At 41.0% G+C, this 17262-nt stretch overlaps 1 non-coding gene across 1 annotated transcript; it reads right to left on the reverse strand.

Annotated features, from left to right (window-relative positions):
* Positions 1-4795: 4795 nt before the first annotated feature.
* On the reverse strand, positions 4796-4902 carry LOC131254562 (small nucleolar RNA R71). Its single transcript, XR_009175681.1, has one exon. It is a non-coding gene; the product is annotated as a small nucleolar RNA R71 (small nucleolar RNA).
* Positions 4903-17262: the final 12360 nt, after the last annotated feature.

The following is a 17262-nucleotide window of genomic DNA, read 5'->3' on the forward strand; positions in this document are numbered from 1 at the left end:
TGGATAGTGCATATTGGTCCACATGATGGATGGTTGGCATGGAAGGTGGACCCACATGATGAACAATCCACATTGAAGGTGAACCACCCATGATAGATGCTCCACATCAAAGGTGAGACCCACATGATGAATGGTGGACGTTGAAAGTTGACCCACATGAGGGATGGTTGACATTGAACATGATAGATGGTCCACATCAAGGTGGGCGCACATAATGGATGGTACATGTTAAAGTTAGGCTCCATCCTGATGTATGACTCACGTCAAAGTGTGGCCCAACATGGATAGTTCACATCCAAGGTTTTGCATGATGGATGGACAACCCATTCCCAAGGTGGCTCAACATGATTGATGGATATCAGTAGTGGGCCACAATTGATCACAATGGCCTACATCAAAGTTTTGCCCCACATGATGGACGATGGGCATCAAAAGTGGCCCCAAATGATGGATGGACCATATCAAAGGGGGGCCTACATGGTGGATGATCGACATCAATGGTGGGATAATTGATTGTGGACATCAAAGGTAGGCCGATGGATGGTGGACATCAAAGGTGGGTCGGATGGCTCACATCAAAGAGGGACCGGATGATGGTTGTTTAACATTGAAGGTATGCCACATGATGGATGATTGACATCAAAGGTGGGCTAACATGATGAATGATCCATATTTGGAGGTGGGTCTCATACGATAGATGGTCCATATCAAAGTAGCCACACATAATGGATGGTTCACATCAAAAGTGGCCCCACATGATGGAGGCCCACACCAAAGTATGGCCCAGCATGATGGATGGTCCACATCCAAAGTCTTGCATAGTGGACAACACATACCCAAGGTAGCCCAACATAATTGATGGTCCACATCGAAGGCGCACCCCATCAGATGGATCATAGACATAGTAGACCCCACATGATGGATGATCGATATCAAACGTGGGCCGATGGATTGTGGACATAAAAGGTGGGCCCATGTTGAGGGTCAAATATTACATATCAGACCCCAGTTATTGCCTGATTTTACGTACATGATAATGCTTAATGTCATATTTTAATTGTGTTTTTATTGCAGGATGTAATCAGGAGCGTGGACTGAAAAATAGTATCAAAAGTGTGGATTTGACACTCCGAAGTCACCAGAGCAAGGGACACACTCCAGAGAACCAAGACTGAAGAATTTACATGCCAGGGATCTGAGGAAATCAATCCATTCACGTTAAAGAGGCCCGAAATTGGTGAAGAATGCAAGATCACATATTTCCCGCCATCTAATTGGCTCGAAAATTCATACATGGCCTGGGAGATATAAATAAACTGTACGCATTAAATTTCAACCATTGGAGATCTTGGGAAATGGTCCAACGGACAGATCAGCCCATTAATCTCCAATTTGGGGCCCATCTAACATCTGGATATACTTCATGTTTGGTCTCAATCCCTTAACTGAGATGGGACAACAGATGGACGGATCAGATTTCACATATACATCAATATGGGGCCCACTTTACATGCCAGGAGTGCACATTCGACTGTGCACGCGCTGTGCATTCGATTGTGCACGCACTGTACACTGAACTAACATGAGCGGTCAAACAGCTCACAACAGAGAAGGCTCTGTTTCAAGGAACGAGTAGCTGTGATCTTGTAGTGGGCCACCATCTGAGGTCTTCAGGCCGATCTGGACCGTTCAGTAGACTCCAACAGCCCAGATAATGCGGACCTAGGAGAGATAATTTGAAGAGAGCAGCATGATTGATTTTTCACCGTGCAAACACAATTCAGATGGTTTACTGAAAACTCGGTGGGTCACACCGAATCCAATACAAAAACGCCCATGGTCGAACGGTTTTTCGACATGAGTTTATTGGACGGAGTGGATCTCTTCTCTAGAGATGATCAGGGGTCGTCCGAGCATCCCAGCGTAACTTCTCACGCACATACGTGCGTAACGAATGACCGATCACTGTGGGCCATACGACCTTCTTGATCGTGATCGGACGGCCAATTCGGATTGTCCATTGTATCCAGACAAGAATTCTAACCAAAACCCCTACCTTTCTTGCAATCATGCATACAGATAAGATCGCTAGTGCTGGAGCTTTCACCGGACGTTGATTCATGCAGTGGCCCACCAAAAGGTCAGATCCTCTTCAAAATCAGAATTATGTGCTTAATCAACCCCACAGAGCCAATGGCTGGCTCTGATGAGGTGTGAAGTCGCTAAGTGGACCCCACCGACTTCAGCCACGAAAACGGAAATTTCCGTTTCCTGCGGCTCTGTTTGCGGAAACCGGAAGCTGTCCGCGTTTTGGGGGCGGCTGTGGGCCACCACGATGAGCTATCTCTCCGATCCACACCGTCCATCAGGAAGCCCAGACAAAATTGTCTTAGACCCGACCTGTTGAATGTAGAGACGAACTCCAAGGTGGACGTGATCTTCATCCGAAAGAAGCTCTTTGTGATACGCAAGACGTTGCTGCGTAAGGATTTACGCACATGCACCAACTCCCAGCAAAGCTTCTCATCTATAAAACGGAGAAAGAGTGAGAGAGGAGGGGATTTAACGAGGGGGGCTCGGCTTGAACGTGGATAGAGAGAGAAAGGGAGTAGAGTTTGTACTTGTTTTTTTTTTTTTTTCCTTTTTGTTTCTACTTTATTTTTTTTAAGAGATAAGCCCCGTTATGTCTATGTGTGGCTAAACCTCTTAGCTAGGGCTAAGCGGTGAAGCTTGTAGCGTGATGGGAGAACTTGATGCATGTACCTTTTGTTTAGATTGAAGAGATTTTTGATTTAATTTTATTAGGGGAATATTTTTTATTTTTAATGGCCTGTTGTGACTGAAATTACAATGGGTTTGCAATGGCTTTGAGTATTTCTTTTTCCTTATTTTGATTATGACGTCAGGAAGCCCTGTTGTTCGCCATCGTCTCCTGGGCATGGTTGGATGACGGTATCCTTCCTAACCTTCATAATCATCTGATTGGTTGGTAATTAGTTTAATTTTGTTGTTGACTTCGTCTCCTCGGCATGGTTTGGTGATGGATTCCATTCTAATTCATATACCTTTCATCTTGTGAAAATTAGATCAAGTAAGTTTAGTTTAATTTCCATGATTCTTGATGCAAACATAAGATCTCCCTGACCTTTACAAGTGGATCCTCTGAATCCCTAGTTTCCTTCCTCTGAATTTCTTAAGTTTTACATTAATCTCTCACCATCATTCATCAATTTATATTTGATTTAGATTTCATCTTAGGCTAGTTCTATTTCTACCTAGTTTCAGGTAACGTACAGGTTTCAGTCCCTTGGGATTCGACCTCGGTCTCACCGAGTTTATTACTACATCATAACCCTATACTTGGGGAGTGAACAATTTTTGGCGCTGTTGTCGGGGATTGACGGTTGCGATTCTCTGAAATTAATAGGGTTTAGGATTAGTTAAGATTAGGATTTTACTAACTTTAGTTTTGGATTTTTATTTCTATTCGATTTTTAGAACTAACTTGTTTCATGTTTTGTAGGACCCTAACATAAACTTCTAAGTTGGTAATCCCTTTCTAATTCCTCTACTTTTTCTATTTTTAATTAGGGTTTGAATTTTAGAAATTTTCTAATTCTAGTATTTTCCTATTTTTAGGAAATAGTTTATTTTTAGAAACTTTCCTCTTTTGTTTTTAGAAACTAGGTTAGTTATTTTCCTTTTTAGAAATTCTTTCTAATTTTCAGAAACTAACTCATCTTTCCTTTATTTCATTTTTAGAAACTTTCTAATTTTAGCTCTTTAGATTTTCTATTTTAGAAACTTTCTAATTCTTGCTCTTTTAGAATCTAATTTTGTTTCCTAATTTATTTTTGGAATTTTTTTTAGAAACTAACTTCCCTATTTTGTAGGTTTTTAAGATAGAAATTTCTAATTCGGTAAGCTCTTTCTCTACTTCCTATTTTTCAGATCTCTTTTAGGAACTTACTTTCTAGATTAGGACTTTCCTAATTTATTTTAGAAATTTTCACTTTCTTTTAGAAATTCCTTCTTTTAGAAATCAGTTTACTGCTATCTTTCTTTTAAGGATTTTTCTTCTCTTTTTTAGAATCTAACTTATTTTGTCTTATTTTGCAGGTTTTTAACTTAGGGACTCCAAGTTGGTAACTTCTTTCCAAACCTCTCTTTCTTTTTAGATTTTCTTTTCCTTTCTTAGGATTAGGTTTTGAATTTGATTGAGGGCTGCGAGTGTTTCATGCCCAAGTGGGCCCGTGACAACACTCGACGTCTCTTGACTGAAGGAGGATTGGTTGAGGGGTTGACTATCCATCGCAGGACTAGACATCACTCGAAATCCCCTGAGTTAATTGAAGTGATGGCTGAAAACCAACCTCTTCTACCCCAACCTAGGGTGGAGGACATTCAGGATGAGAATGAGGTGTATCAAGCACCCCCGCCACGTACTTTACGAGATTATTTACAACCAGCGGGGGTGAGTACGCCCTCATGCATGATTTTTCCTGAAAATACAGGACATATGGACATCAAGCCAAGGGTTATCCAACTTCTTCCTAAGTTCCATGGGCTTGAATCTGAAGAACCATATCTACATTTGAAAGAGTTTGATGAGATCAGAGCCACTTTATATTTTCAAAATGTGTCTGAGGACACAGTCAGGCTGAGACTCTTTCCTTTTTCCTTAAAAGAGAAAGCTAAGACGTAGTTACATTCATTGCGTCCTAGATCCATTGGCACATGGAATAATATGCAAAGGGAATTTATAAAGAAATTTTTTCCATATCATAAAACGATTACCCTTAGAAAAGCAATCATGAACTTCACCCAAAAGGAGGATGAAACGTTTTACCAATGTTGGGAAAAGTTCAAGGATTTGGTCAGTTCATGCCCACAACACGGCTTTGAAACGTGGCGCATTATAATTTTTTTCTATGATGGACTGACATCTTCCATGCGCCAAATGGTTGAAACAATGTGTAATGGAGAATTCATTAATAAAAATGTCGACGAGGTATGGGATTACCTCGATAGTCTTGCTGAAAAAACACAATCATGGGATTATTACCCAAAATCGAACACCACGTCTAGGCCAACTCAATTAAAAGAGAAAGGTGGATTGTATCTCTTGAAAGAAGAGGATGATCTCAAGTATAAAGTGACTATGCTCATAAGAAAAGTTGAGGCCATGGAAGGAAAGAAGGATAAGGTTAATGAAAGTGTTTACGACATCTGTGATTGCAACATTCATACAACTGAAAATTGCCCTACAATACCCACCTTTCGAGAAGTGTTGAATGAACAATCCAATGCTGTAAATAATTATCAAAGACCTTTCAATGGACCAACCTCTAATACGTATAATCCTGGTTGGAAAAATCATTCAAACTTTAGTTGGAGAAATGGATAAACTGCTACCCCTCAAAGTTTCTTCAATCAAAATCCAAATCAAGGGAAACCTCAAGAAGAACCGGTTCAAAATTCCATGCAAGAGCTGACCCATGCAATGCGAGACTTTATGCAAAAGATGGATTCACGTATGACGGTTATAGAAAAGGGGATGCTTCCTGCACAACCGCTCCCCAATCCTAAACCACAATACGAGATAAGTGATCCCAGCTCTTCAAATCAAATGGGGCATGCTAAATCCATCACCACTCTTAGGAGTGAGAAGATCATTGATAAAACTCTTCCAGTTAGGCCCGAAAAGCCTCAAGAACCAGAAGAGGACAACAATAATGGATCTAATGAGGCCCCACAAAAATTAGAATCGAAACTTCTAGAAAAACCAATTGCTCCATTTCCCTAATGGTTGGTCGCACCAAAATCTCTCTAACTCTCAGGATATCCTAGAGGTGTTAAAACAAGTGAAAGTCAACATTCCTCTGCTTGATGTCATAAAACAGATACCTTCATATGCCAAATTCCTGAAAGACTTATGCACGACCAAACGACGGCAGAGTATTCAAAAGAAGATCTTCTTGACTAAGAAAGTGAGTGCCATCCTAAAGCAAGACGTGTCACAGAAATTCAAAGATCCTGGTAGCCCAACCATATCATGTGTAATCGGGGACCATCGAATTGATCATGCACTTCTTGACTTAGGAGCGAGCGTCAATCTGATTCCCTACTCGGTATACAAACAGTTAGGTTTTGGTGAATTAAAACCCACCCTAACTACACTACAACTTGCTGATCGCTTTGTTCGTGTACCAAGAGGGATAATTGAGGATGTGTTGGTCCAAGTTGATAGATTTTACTATCCTGTAGATTTTATCATCCTAGACACTGAACCCATCAATAACATGAGCACTTAGATCCCCGTCATTCTTGGTCGCCCATTCCTTGCCACTTCAAACACAATTATCAATTGCAGGAATGGTGTCATGACTATGTCTTTTGGGAATATGACATTAGAGTCAAACATCTTTTTTAATAACGGCAGAAACTTAGAGGATGATGACGATTTCCACGACAGTAACATGATTAACTCTTTAGTGGAAGATACGACACCTCTGACCTTATCCTCTGACCCTCTAGAGACGTGCCTGGCCCACTCCCATGATTTTGATGATGACATGATTAGGGAGACGTGTGCCTTGCTTGATACTGCACCGGTACTTGAAGTTAACCGGTGGAGGCCACAATTTGAAGAGTTGCCCCAAACTGATGTAGTGCCTTTATCGTCTAACCTCAAGTCACCAAAGCTTGACCTAAAACCTTTGCCCTCTGATTTGAAATATGTCTATTTAGGTCAAGATGAGACATACCCGGTGGTGATCTCTGCCCACCTGGAGAAAGAACAGGAGAGTATGCTCATATCTACTCTCATTGAGCATAAGGGAGCCCTTGGATGGACGATAGTGGACCTCAAGGGAATCAACCCCTCGATTTGTACTCACCGCATTTATCTTGAGGATAATGCTAAGACCGCTCGGCAATTACAACGTAGACTAAATCTAAACATGAGGGAAGTGGTTAAGGCCGAGGTTCTTAAACTATTAGATGTGGGTATCATATACCCCATATCCGATAGTCAATGAGTGAGTCCAACTCAGGTGGTTCCTAAGAAGTCCGGGATCACCATCGTAGCCAATGCTAATAATGAACTCGTGCCAATTAGAGTTACTACTGGTTGGAGAATGTGCATTGACTACAGGAAGCTGAATACCGTCACGAGGAAGGACCACTTTCCTTTGTCCTTCATTGATCAAATCTTGGAAAGGCTAGTTGGTCATTCCTATTACTGTTTCCTTGACGGGTATTCGGGCTACAATCAGATTGAAATCGCCCCTGAGGACCAGGAAAAGACTATATTTACATGTCCCTACGGCACCTTTACATACAAAAGGATGCCATTTGGATTATGTAATCCCCTGCCACTTTTCAGCGATGTATGATGAGTATCTTTTCTGATATGGTGGGGAAATATCTAGAGGTCTTCATAGACGATTTCTCTATTTTCGGTTCATCTTTCAGCGAGTGCTTAGAGAGTCTTAAATGTGTGCTGAAAAGATGTGAAGAGAATAACTTGGTACTTAATTGGGAGAAGTGCCATTTCATGGTTCATAAGGGAATTATCCTTGGACATATTATCTCGTCTAAAGGAATCGAGGTGGATAAGGCAAAAATTGATCTTATCTCTAACCTACCTTCACCCAAGAACATCAGAGATGTGCGATCCTTTTTAGGACATGCAGGGTTTTATAGACGATTCATAAAGGACTTTAGTCTCCTCTCTCGTCCCTTATGTAATCTTCTGTAAAAGGACACACCATTCGAGTGGACTGAACAATGCCAGGAAGCTTTCACCAAGCTTAAGGGCATGTTAACCACTACACCTATCATGCAACCACCCGATTAGAGTCTTCCTTTTGAGCTTATGTGCGACGCTTCTGATTATGCTCTTGGAGCGGTTCTAGGCCAAAGAAAAGATAAGAGGCCCTATAAGTAGAACTTTAAATTCTGCCCAAGTGAACTACTCGACTACGGAAAAGGAACTCCTAGCCGTAGTGTTCGCTTTGGATAAATTTAGGTCCTACTTGATCGGATCCAAGATCATTATCTACACAGATCATGCGACACTTAAGTATCTTCTTTTTAAGAATGATTCTAAGCCCTGCCTGAAACGATGGATCCTTCTACTCCAAGAATCTGATTTGGAACTTAAAGATAAAAAGGGAGTAGAGAACGTAGTGGCCGATCATCTGTCTCGCCTTAATACCTCTGATTCCCCTGAGGCGACCCATATCAATGACATGTTCCCTGATGAACAACTGTTCAGAGTCTCCCATTCGCCTTGATTCGCTGATATTGCCAATTATCTTGTCACAGGTTCCATATCGACGCATTGGACTGCACAAGATAAGAAGAAATTCTTTACCAAGGTACGTAACTTTTTCTGGGACGATCCACATTTATTCAAATATTGCCCAGACCAAATTCTAAGGGGATGTGTGCCAGATGACGAGTATCAGAGTGTCATCTCCTTCTGTCATTCATAGGCCTGTGGTGGTCACTTTTCTGCTAAAAAGACCACGGCCAAGATTTTACAATGTGGCTTTTATTGGCCCACTATGTTCAGGGACACTCATGAGTTTTGCAAGGCTTGTGAGCGTTGTTAAAAATTGGGAGCATTATCCCATCGAAATATGATGCCTTTGAATCCCATCCTTATCATAGAAGCATTTGACTGCTGGGGCATCAATTTCATGGGACCATTCCCCCAATCATTTGAAAATTTATATATTTTGCTCGCCGTAGATTATGTCACTAAATGGGTCGAAGCAATTCCGTGCCGAAATAATGACCATCGCACGGTCATTAAATTCTTAAAAGAGAACATCCTTTCGCGGTTCGGAATGCCTCGAGCCATCATTAGTGATGGGGGCTCACACTTTTGTAATAGACCATTCGAGAGCTTAATGAAGAAATACGGTATTTCTCATAAGATGAGCACCCCATACCATCCACAAACAAGTGGACAAGCTGAGATTTTCAATAGGGAGATCAAACATATCCTAGAGAAAACGGTTAACCCTGATTATAAGGATTGGTCAATCCGATTGATCGATGCCTTATGGGCATACCGTACTGCTTTTAAAACCCCTATTGGAACGTCTCCCTTTAGACTTGTTTATGGAAAAGCTTATCACTTGCCTGTGGAGTTGGAACATAAAGCATACTGGGCGATCAAAAATCTGAATTTCGATCTGGATAACGCTGGCTCGCTACGTAAACTTCAATTAAATGAACTTGAAGAAATCCGGAACGATGCGTACGAGAATTCGAGAATTTACAAAGACAGAATGAAGGCGTTTCGTGACAAACGTATCCTACGAAAATCATTCACACCTGGTCAGAAAGTTCTTTTGTATAATTCTCGATTACATCTCTTTCCAGGTAAGCTTCGTTCTCGTTGGACTGGCCCTTACATTGTGGTCACTGCGTATCCTCATGGGGCCGTTGAGATAAGTGATCCTGACAATGGCAATAAGTTTAAAGTAAATGGACATCGCTTAAAGCCATTTGTCGAGAAATTTGATTCAGAGGACATGTCCATATCTCTGACTGATCTTGTTTACCAGGATTGATCTCCTAGTCTGATGGAGGTATAGGTAGGTTTCCTGTTTTCATAGGACTAGGATAGTTTCCTTTATGCTGTTTTAGGATAAACGGTAAACTTAACGCTCCTGGGAGCCAAACCAGCTTTTCATTCTGTTTCATTTTCCTAGTTAGTTAGTTCAAATGTTTGTGAGTAACATTGCTGCAAACCATCACGAGACTACAACTCGTCCACTAGGGGCAACCTAGGGGTTTAAAGGCTTGTTGCATATGCTAAATGCAATCGAGAGCACCTGCGAAAGTGGTGTAGGTAGGATTTTATTTTTGTTATTTTTATTTTACTTCTGTTGGTTTCTCTCTTGTGCTGACCCGCTCTTACGTAGATATCTTTGGAAAGCCTCTTGATTCTTTCATCCAGGTACTATCTTTCCATCACTCCTCTTATATTTTCATTGTCCCATGTGCATTGCATGCTTATTTCTTTTACATTGAGGACAATGTAGATTTTAGGTTGGGGGTGAGAGATTAGGTTTCCTAATCAGGTTTTCTTAGTCTTGAGCGAAAATTGTGAAAATTTTAAATTTTTCTGAAATTTTGTATGAATTCAAAGTGATTTTGATGGCCATCTATGACACTTGGAATTGCAAAATACATGATGTTGGTAATTTATGACTCTTGAATTCAGTTATCTGTTAGATTTCATAGCTAAGTTTGAATTTTTAATCCATTATTAGAAGTATAAACATTGATTGAGTCATGAATTCACAGGACACATCTCGCTTGCACATTAATGTTTCAGTTCGATATTGAATTGTAACATTGGTGATCATTAAGCATGGAAGGAACCAACCTGGGGAATTGTCCATCTTGTTCAATACAAAGAATATATTAAAAAAAAGAAAAAAAAGAAAGAATGAATGAATGAAAGAAAGAAAAAGAATACCCAGCTAAAAAACAGTTGTCATCAGGAAAGGGTTGGGTGTACGATCTTCAACATAGGTTTGCTCCTTATAGGTGTGGATGCGATTCCCTTTCCCCTCGATGGAAAAATTAAAAGCTGGAAGAATTAAAAAAAAAAGAAAAAAAAAAAAGAGAATTGTAAGGCAATTTCTAGTTTAGGATTTGGTTGTCTTGAATGCTCATTCGATCATCAATGTATCATAGAAATTTGACAATTAGATCTCTCAACAATGGTGAGCCGTGATTACACTATACACCCATGGAACTCGATGTTTATAATTGTTCTAATTACTGGATTAATATTTGAACTTGATTATGAATTTTACCGTGAGCTTGATTTCAAGAGAAAGTAATGCCAACATTCATGAATCTTAAAATTCTAGTATTTGATTTGTTTTTCAAAAATCACTCGAGTTCATATAAATTGTCCTGTAATTCTCAACTTATTTTTCGCATACTTTGCTTGGGACTAGCAAAATATTGGTTAGGGGTTGTGTTGAGGGTCAAATATTACATATCAGACCCCAGTTATTGCCTGATTTTACGTACATGATAATGCTTAATGTTATATTTTAATTGTGTTTTTATTGCAGGATGTAATCAGGAGCGTGGACTGAAAAATAGTATCAAAAGCGTGAATTTGACACTCCGAAGTCACCAGAGCAAGGGACACACTCCAGAGAACCAAGACTGAAGAATTTACATGCCAAGGATCTGAGGAAATCAAGCCATTCACGTTAAAGAGGCCCGAACTTGGTGAAGAATGCAAGATCATATAGTTCCCGCCATCTGATTGTCTCGAAAATTCAAACATGGCCTGGGAGATATAAATAAACCGTACATATTAAATTTCAACCATTGGAGATCTTGGAAAATGGGCCAACGGACAGATCAGCCCATTAATCTCCAATTTGGGGCCCATCTAACATCTGGATATACTTCATGTTTGGTCTCAATCCCTTAACTGAGATGGGACAACAGATGGACGGATCAGATTTCACATATACATCAATATGGGGCCCACTTTACATGCCAGGAGTGCACATTCGACTGTGCACGCGCTGTGCACTGAACTAACATGAGCGGTCAAACGCTGTTTGACCGCAACTTGCTGCTCACAACAGAGAAGGCTCTGTTTCAAGGAACGAGTAGCTGTGATCTTGTAGTGGGCCACCATCTGAGGTCTTCAGGCCGATCTGGACCGTTCAGTAGACTCCAACAGCCCAGATAATGCGGACATAGGAGAGATAATTTGAAGAGAGTAGCATGATTGATTTTTCACCATGCAAACACAATTCAGATGGTTTACTGAAAACTCAGTGGGTCACACCGAATCCAATACAAAAACGCCCATGATCGAACAGTTTTTCGACATGAGTCTATTGGACGGAGTGGATCTCTTCTCTAGAGATGATCAGGGGTCGTCCGAGCATCCCAGCATAACTCCTCACGCACATACGTGCGTAACGGATGACCGATCACCGTGGGCCATACGAACTTCTTGATCGTGATCGGACGGCCAATCCGGATTGTCCATTGTATCCAGACAAGAATTCTAACCAAAACCCCTACCTTTCTTGCAATCATGCATACAGATAAGATCGTTAGTGCTGAAGCTTTCACCGGACGTTGATTCACGCAGTGGCCCACCAAAAGGTCAGATCCTCTTCAAAATCAGAATTATGTGCTTAATCAACCCCACAGAGCCAATCGCCGGCTTTGATGAGGTGTGAAGTCGCTAAGTGGACCCCATCGAAAACGGAAATTTCCGTTTCCTGCGGCTATGTTCGCGGAAACTGGAAGCTGTCCGCGTTTTGCGGGCGGTTGTGGGCCACCATGATGAGCTATCTCTCCGATCCACACTGTCCATCAGGAAGCCCAGACAAAATTGTCTTAGACCCGACCTGTTGAATGTAGAGACGAACTCCAAGGTGGACGTGATCTTCATCCGAAAGAAGCTCTTTGTGATACGCAAGATGTTGCTGCGTAAGGATTTACGCACATGCACCGACTCCTAGCAAAGCTTCTCATCTATAAAACGGAGAAAGAGTGAGAGAGGAGGGGATCTAATGAGGGGGGCTCGGCTTGAACGTGGATAGAGAGAGAAAGGGAGTAGAGTTTGTACTTATTTTTTTTTCCTTTTTGTTTCTACTTTATTTTTCTAAGAGATAAGCCCCGTTATGTCTATGTGTGGCTGAACCTCTTAACTAGGGCTAAGAGGTGAAGCTTGTAGCGTGATGGGAGAACTTGATGCATGTACCTTTTGTTTAGATTGAAGGGATTTTTGATTTAATTTTATTAGGGGAATATTTTTAGTTTTTAATGGCTTGTTGTGACTGAAATTACAATGGGTTTGCAATGGTTTTGAGTATTTCTTTTCCTTATTTTGATTATGACGTCAGGAAGCCCTGTTGTTCGCCATCGTCTCCTCGGCATGGTTGGATGGCGGTATCCTTCCTAACCTTCATAATCATCTGATTGGTTAGTAATTAGTTTAATTCTGTTGTTGACTTTGTCTCCTGGGCATGGTTTGGTGATGGATTCCATTCTAATTCATATACCTTTCATCTCGTGAAAATTAGATCAAGTAAGTTTAGTTTAATTTCCATGATTCTTGATGCAGGCATAAGATCTCCCTGACCTCTACAAGTGGATCCTCTGAATCCCTAGTTTTCTTCCTCTGAATTTCTTAAGTTTTACATTAATCTCTCACCATCATTCATCAATTTATATTTGATTTAGATTTCATCTAAGGCTAGTTCTATTTCTACCTAGTTTCAGGTAACGTACAGGTTTCAGTCCCTTGGGATTCGACCTCGGTCTCACCGACTTTATTACTACATCACAACCCTATACTTGGGGAGTGAACAGCCCACATGATAGACGGCCCACATCGAAGGTGAGTCCCACCTTTGGTTGTCCATTCTTCTCGATTGGATAGTTTTAGCTATCCAATCAATAACTAGCAAATTTAACGGTGTACATTGATTATAATGGAATTGTTACAAATTTTAAAATCATAAAAACAACCTTAAAAGAAAGCTCTTATTTGAATATTTTATCAAATGTTCTTATTTAAGTAAGAACTTTTTTAGTTATAAATTTGAATATTTTATCAAATGTGCTTATTTAAATAAGAGTGTTTTTTTTTTTTTTTTTATAATAGTAATGAAAAAGTAATTGAAAAAATAGATTTACAAAAGTATGTTTATTGTAAAATAAGATCAGAAACAAAAGGTCTTAATTAATTCTCTATTTCTTATTCTTGGATTTGTTAGGGGTAAAACTAGACTGACCAAACAACTAAAATGAGATAGAAACAATAAGGCAAACAACTTAGGTGAAGAGGTTGGGTGAGAGCTCAGCCTCAGATGCTGAACACAACCTCCGCAACCAACCCTAGCATCGACCGTGAGCGTTGACCTTGGTTGCTTAGCTGACATCCCACTATCCCGACCGATGAACAACTATGAACGCCGACCTGGCCTTGACCAAAGGCCCTAACCTCAAAACTTGAGCCTAACCTTGGCCATCAACCTCAGTTGTCGACCTCGGTCAGTAGGACCTCTACGCTAAAACGGCCAGCGCCCTCATTGTCATTTGGTTTTGCAGGTACATGACAGGCTAGAGGGGAAGGCCAGATCCCAACATCAATAGGATTAGATAAGAGTTGCTATGTATACAGGACTCTTAGACTATGGTGTGGGAAAATGCAGGATGACACACCTAAAGAGTTTCGAGTTAGGACCAACTGAGTTGCCTGACCTCACTAGCAAGTGAACTTCCAAAGTGGAAACATGGAAACAAGATACATTTGAAAGATCAAAGCCTGTCATGGGTGCTGTGGGAGCTGGAGAAAACTCAGTCGGGTTGCTACAATCTAGGCCAGGACAATGCTATCAACGCCCGGTTCATTGTTTAAGGCCATTCTAGCTGCCTATTCACGATGTGGCCTAATGCTGAGGTCTGGCCTTTGAAAGTACTCATAACACACCAGTACTATTCAAATAATAGCCCCAGGTTCGGTCTACTTTTGGGCCACAAATCAAGAGGTCAGGCTATCCAAGAGATTTTAAGGTAGAGTTCATACATAGTAGGACCTAGTAAACTGATGGCTTGGATTACTAAGCCAATGGCCCATTTAGAATGAAACTAATACTAGAAAGATCGCAATGCTATAAATAAATACGGCAACTTCCCCAAAGCTATTAAATAACAAATGCAACCAGTATTTTCGAATTGGACCATGCATCCATTCATACAAATATGGGCAACCGAGGGTGCAAAAATCACACCAATGCAATGATCTTAAACATCTGATCAATAGCATGGAAAATAGACAATCAAGATTTAATGAGGACACAAGGTAGGTCCAACAATCTTGAAACATCTATTTAAACAGAGGTGGCTTTAAAAAAATGGATTCATTCAAAGGATTAGGATCATTCAATCAGCATAAATCATGCACCATGGCTATCTCCCAATAAGATTAATGGACCATCCAGATTGATGATTGAGTGTGTTCACTTGCCATTGAAAAGCTTTGGATGCATTGGGGACGTCAGTATTTCCCTGTCAGAAAGTAGTAACTAACTCGAATGGTAAAAGCTCTGAAAGCTAAAATCATCCTCCATAAGATTTCAATTTACTTGATTGTATCTTTGCTAAAATTGTGAAAAAAAAGAGGACAATCCATATACATTCAATACATTGTTCTTATATTGTACCGTTCATGGTCAACACTTGGGATTTTCTTTTGGACATGGGCGAGGAATGGGCTAGCCTAGACGATTTTGGGCTGAGATTAGGCCGCAGCCCGGCCTAGTCCAGCTCCTTGATAGTCTTACCAGCACCAATAATCCACAGGAGATTCGATTGGAGAGAAGAAAAATTAAAGCCTAATTAGACCATTAATGCAGCTGCTTGAAACACCTAAGCAATGCAGGTCCCACCATATTGTAATGTGTAAGAACATTCTGCCCATTAGGTAGCAGCTTTATTTGAAATGTATATACAAATGTTCATCCTGATAAAAAAATCTAGTGGGCCACACCGATGGGAACAATGCAATTCTGCTCCTAAAACCTCTCCATTCACATGGTGTGGCCTGCTTGATTTGTGGAGCAGGCTGATTTATCTCTTTATCTTGGTGAGTTACATCTGATTAATGGGTTTGATGAATGATACACACCCACAGTGGCCCCACACGCAAACCTATTGTTGGCATCCATCCCATTGTTCCCTATGGTGTGGCCCATCTGAGCTGTAGGTCTGGCTTATTTTTCTTTTTTTGCCAAAGGTCCTACGAAACCTGATGGATAGAGTGGATTTCGCATATACAACATGGCCAGCCCCACAAGCTTTGGCGTTTTATGGGTAAAAGAGGTGTTTAATTTAGAGGTTTACGGTTATGTAACCCACTTGATGAACATGCCGGATTAGAAGATCCACTCCGTCCATCAGATACACTACATCATTCTCACCTTGGAAACCTAATATCATAAGCACCCAGAAGCCAAGCAGGCCACACCCTAGGCAAAAGATGACATGCGATGCCTACTATTAGTTTTGTATTGGGCCCACCATGGTGTTTATATGCAATCTGATCCATTCATCTGATTTGCCTCAGCAGAATGAGAGAATTACCAAAAATAACAGTATTCGAAATTCAAGTGGGCCATAACATGTGAATTTAGAGGTTTTAAAGTAAAATTTTATGCGTGGCGCAGCTGAGTATTGAATGATCCTGACATTTTTGGTTTCAACACCAAACAAGGGATGACGTAAATGATGGACGGTGTGGATTCCATGCACGTCAGATTGTTTCCCCCACGTAGACACTACACCAGAAACGCTGTTATGGTACGGCAGAGACTTTGGTTCAGAAACGGCTTTAAGCCGTTTTTGGTTGGAAACGGTTCTCTACCGTACTCAATTCAAGGTTACTTATTTTGTTATTTCCACTGTTTTATTAGTGTCCCAATTGAGTATTGGATCTTATTACTTTTTATTATGTTGTTTTATTATTTTATTTTAAAACATATGGATGGTATGGATTCAGTTAGGTACCTCTCAGTGGACCCTACAAGGCCCAAGAGGTACGATAATCTATTTGTAACGCAGCCTACCGATTGATTTAACCTATTTTCTTACGCCAGAAGCCCTAAAACTTCATTTCGCAGACCGTCGTCTCCCTCTCTCTCTCCCAATCTCAACCCTCTCTCTCGATCTCCATCTCACTCTCCCTCTCCCTCGATTTCTCTCTCCCTTTTCCGATCTCGACCCTCTCTCTCTCTCGATCTCCCTCTCCCTCAATCTCCCTCAATTTCCCTCTCCCTCTTCCGATCTCGACCCTCTCTCTCTCTCTCGATCTCCCTCACTCTTCGAAGGAAATGCTGGTCCGTCACGGTGCCGGATCGGGAGATTCGTCGGGTTCTAGTGTGTGGCCGCGCTCATCCTCGGTGTCGCCATCTTGTTGTCGGCGATCTTCTGGCTGCCGTCGTTCTTGAGAGCCGATTGGGGGCGTCTGAGCCTGGAAGAAGGTGAGTATTGATGGTGCTACGGCCGGATGCTTTTCATTTTCTTGACCTTTCTCTGGCCCATATCAATTACCTAAAACTGTTGTGGTTCTCAGAATCTGGGAATGGTTCCTACGAATCAAGGGGACCAAGTGATGTGGGTACATGCCTAAACATGATGTAACTATATTTCATGGTTTGGCTTTGACATCTTATTCAGTCA

Source organism: Magnolia sinica, chromosome 8 (genome assembly GCF_029962835.1).
Source record: "Magnolia sinica isolate HGM2019 chromosome 8, MsV1, whole genome shotgun sequence".
NCBI lineage: Eukaryota > Viridiplantae > Streptophyta > Magnoliopsida > Magnoliales > Magnoliaceae > Magnolia > Magnolia sinica.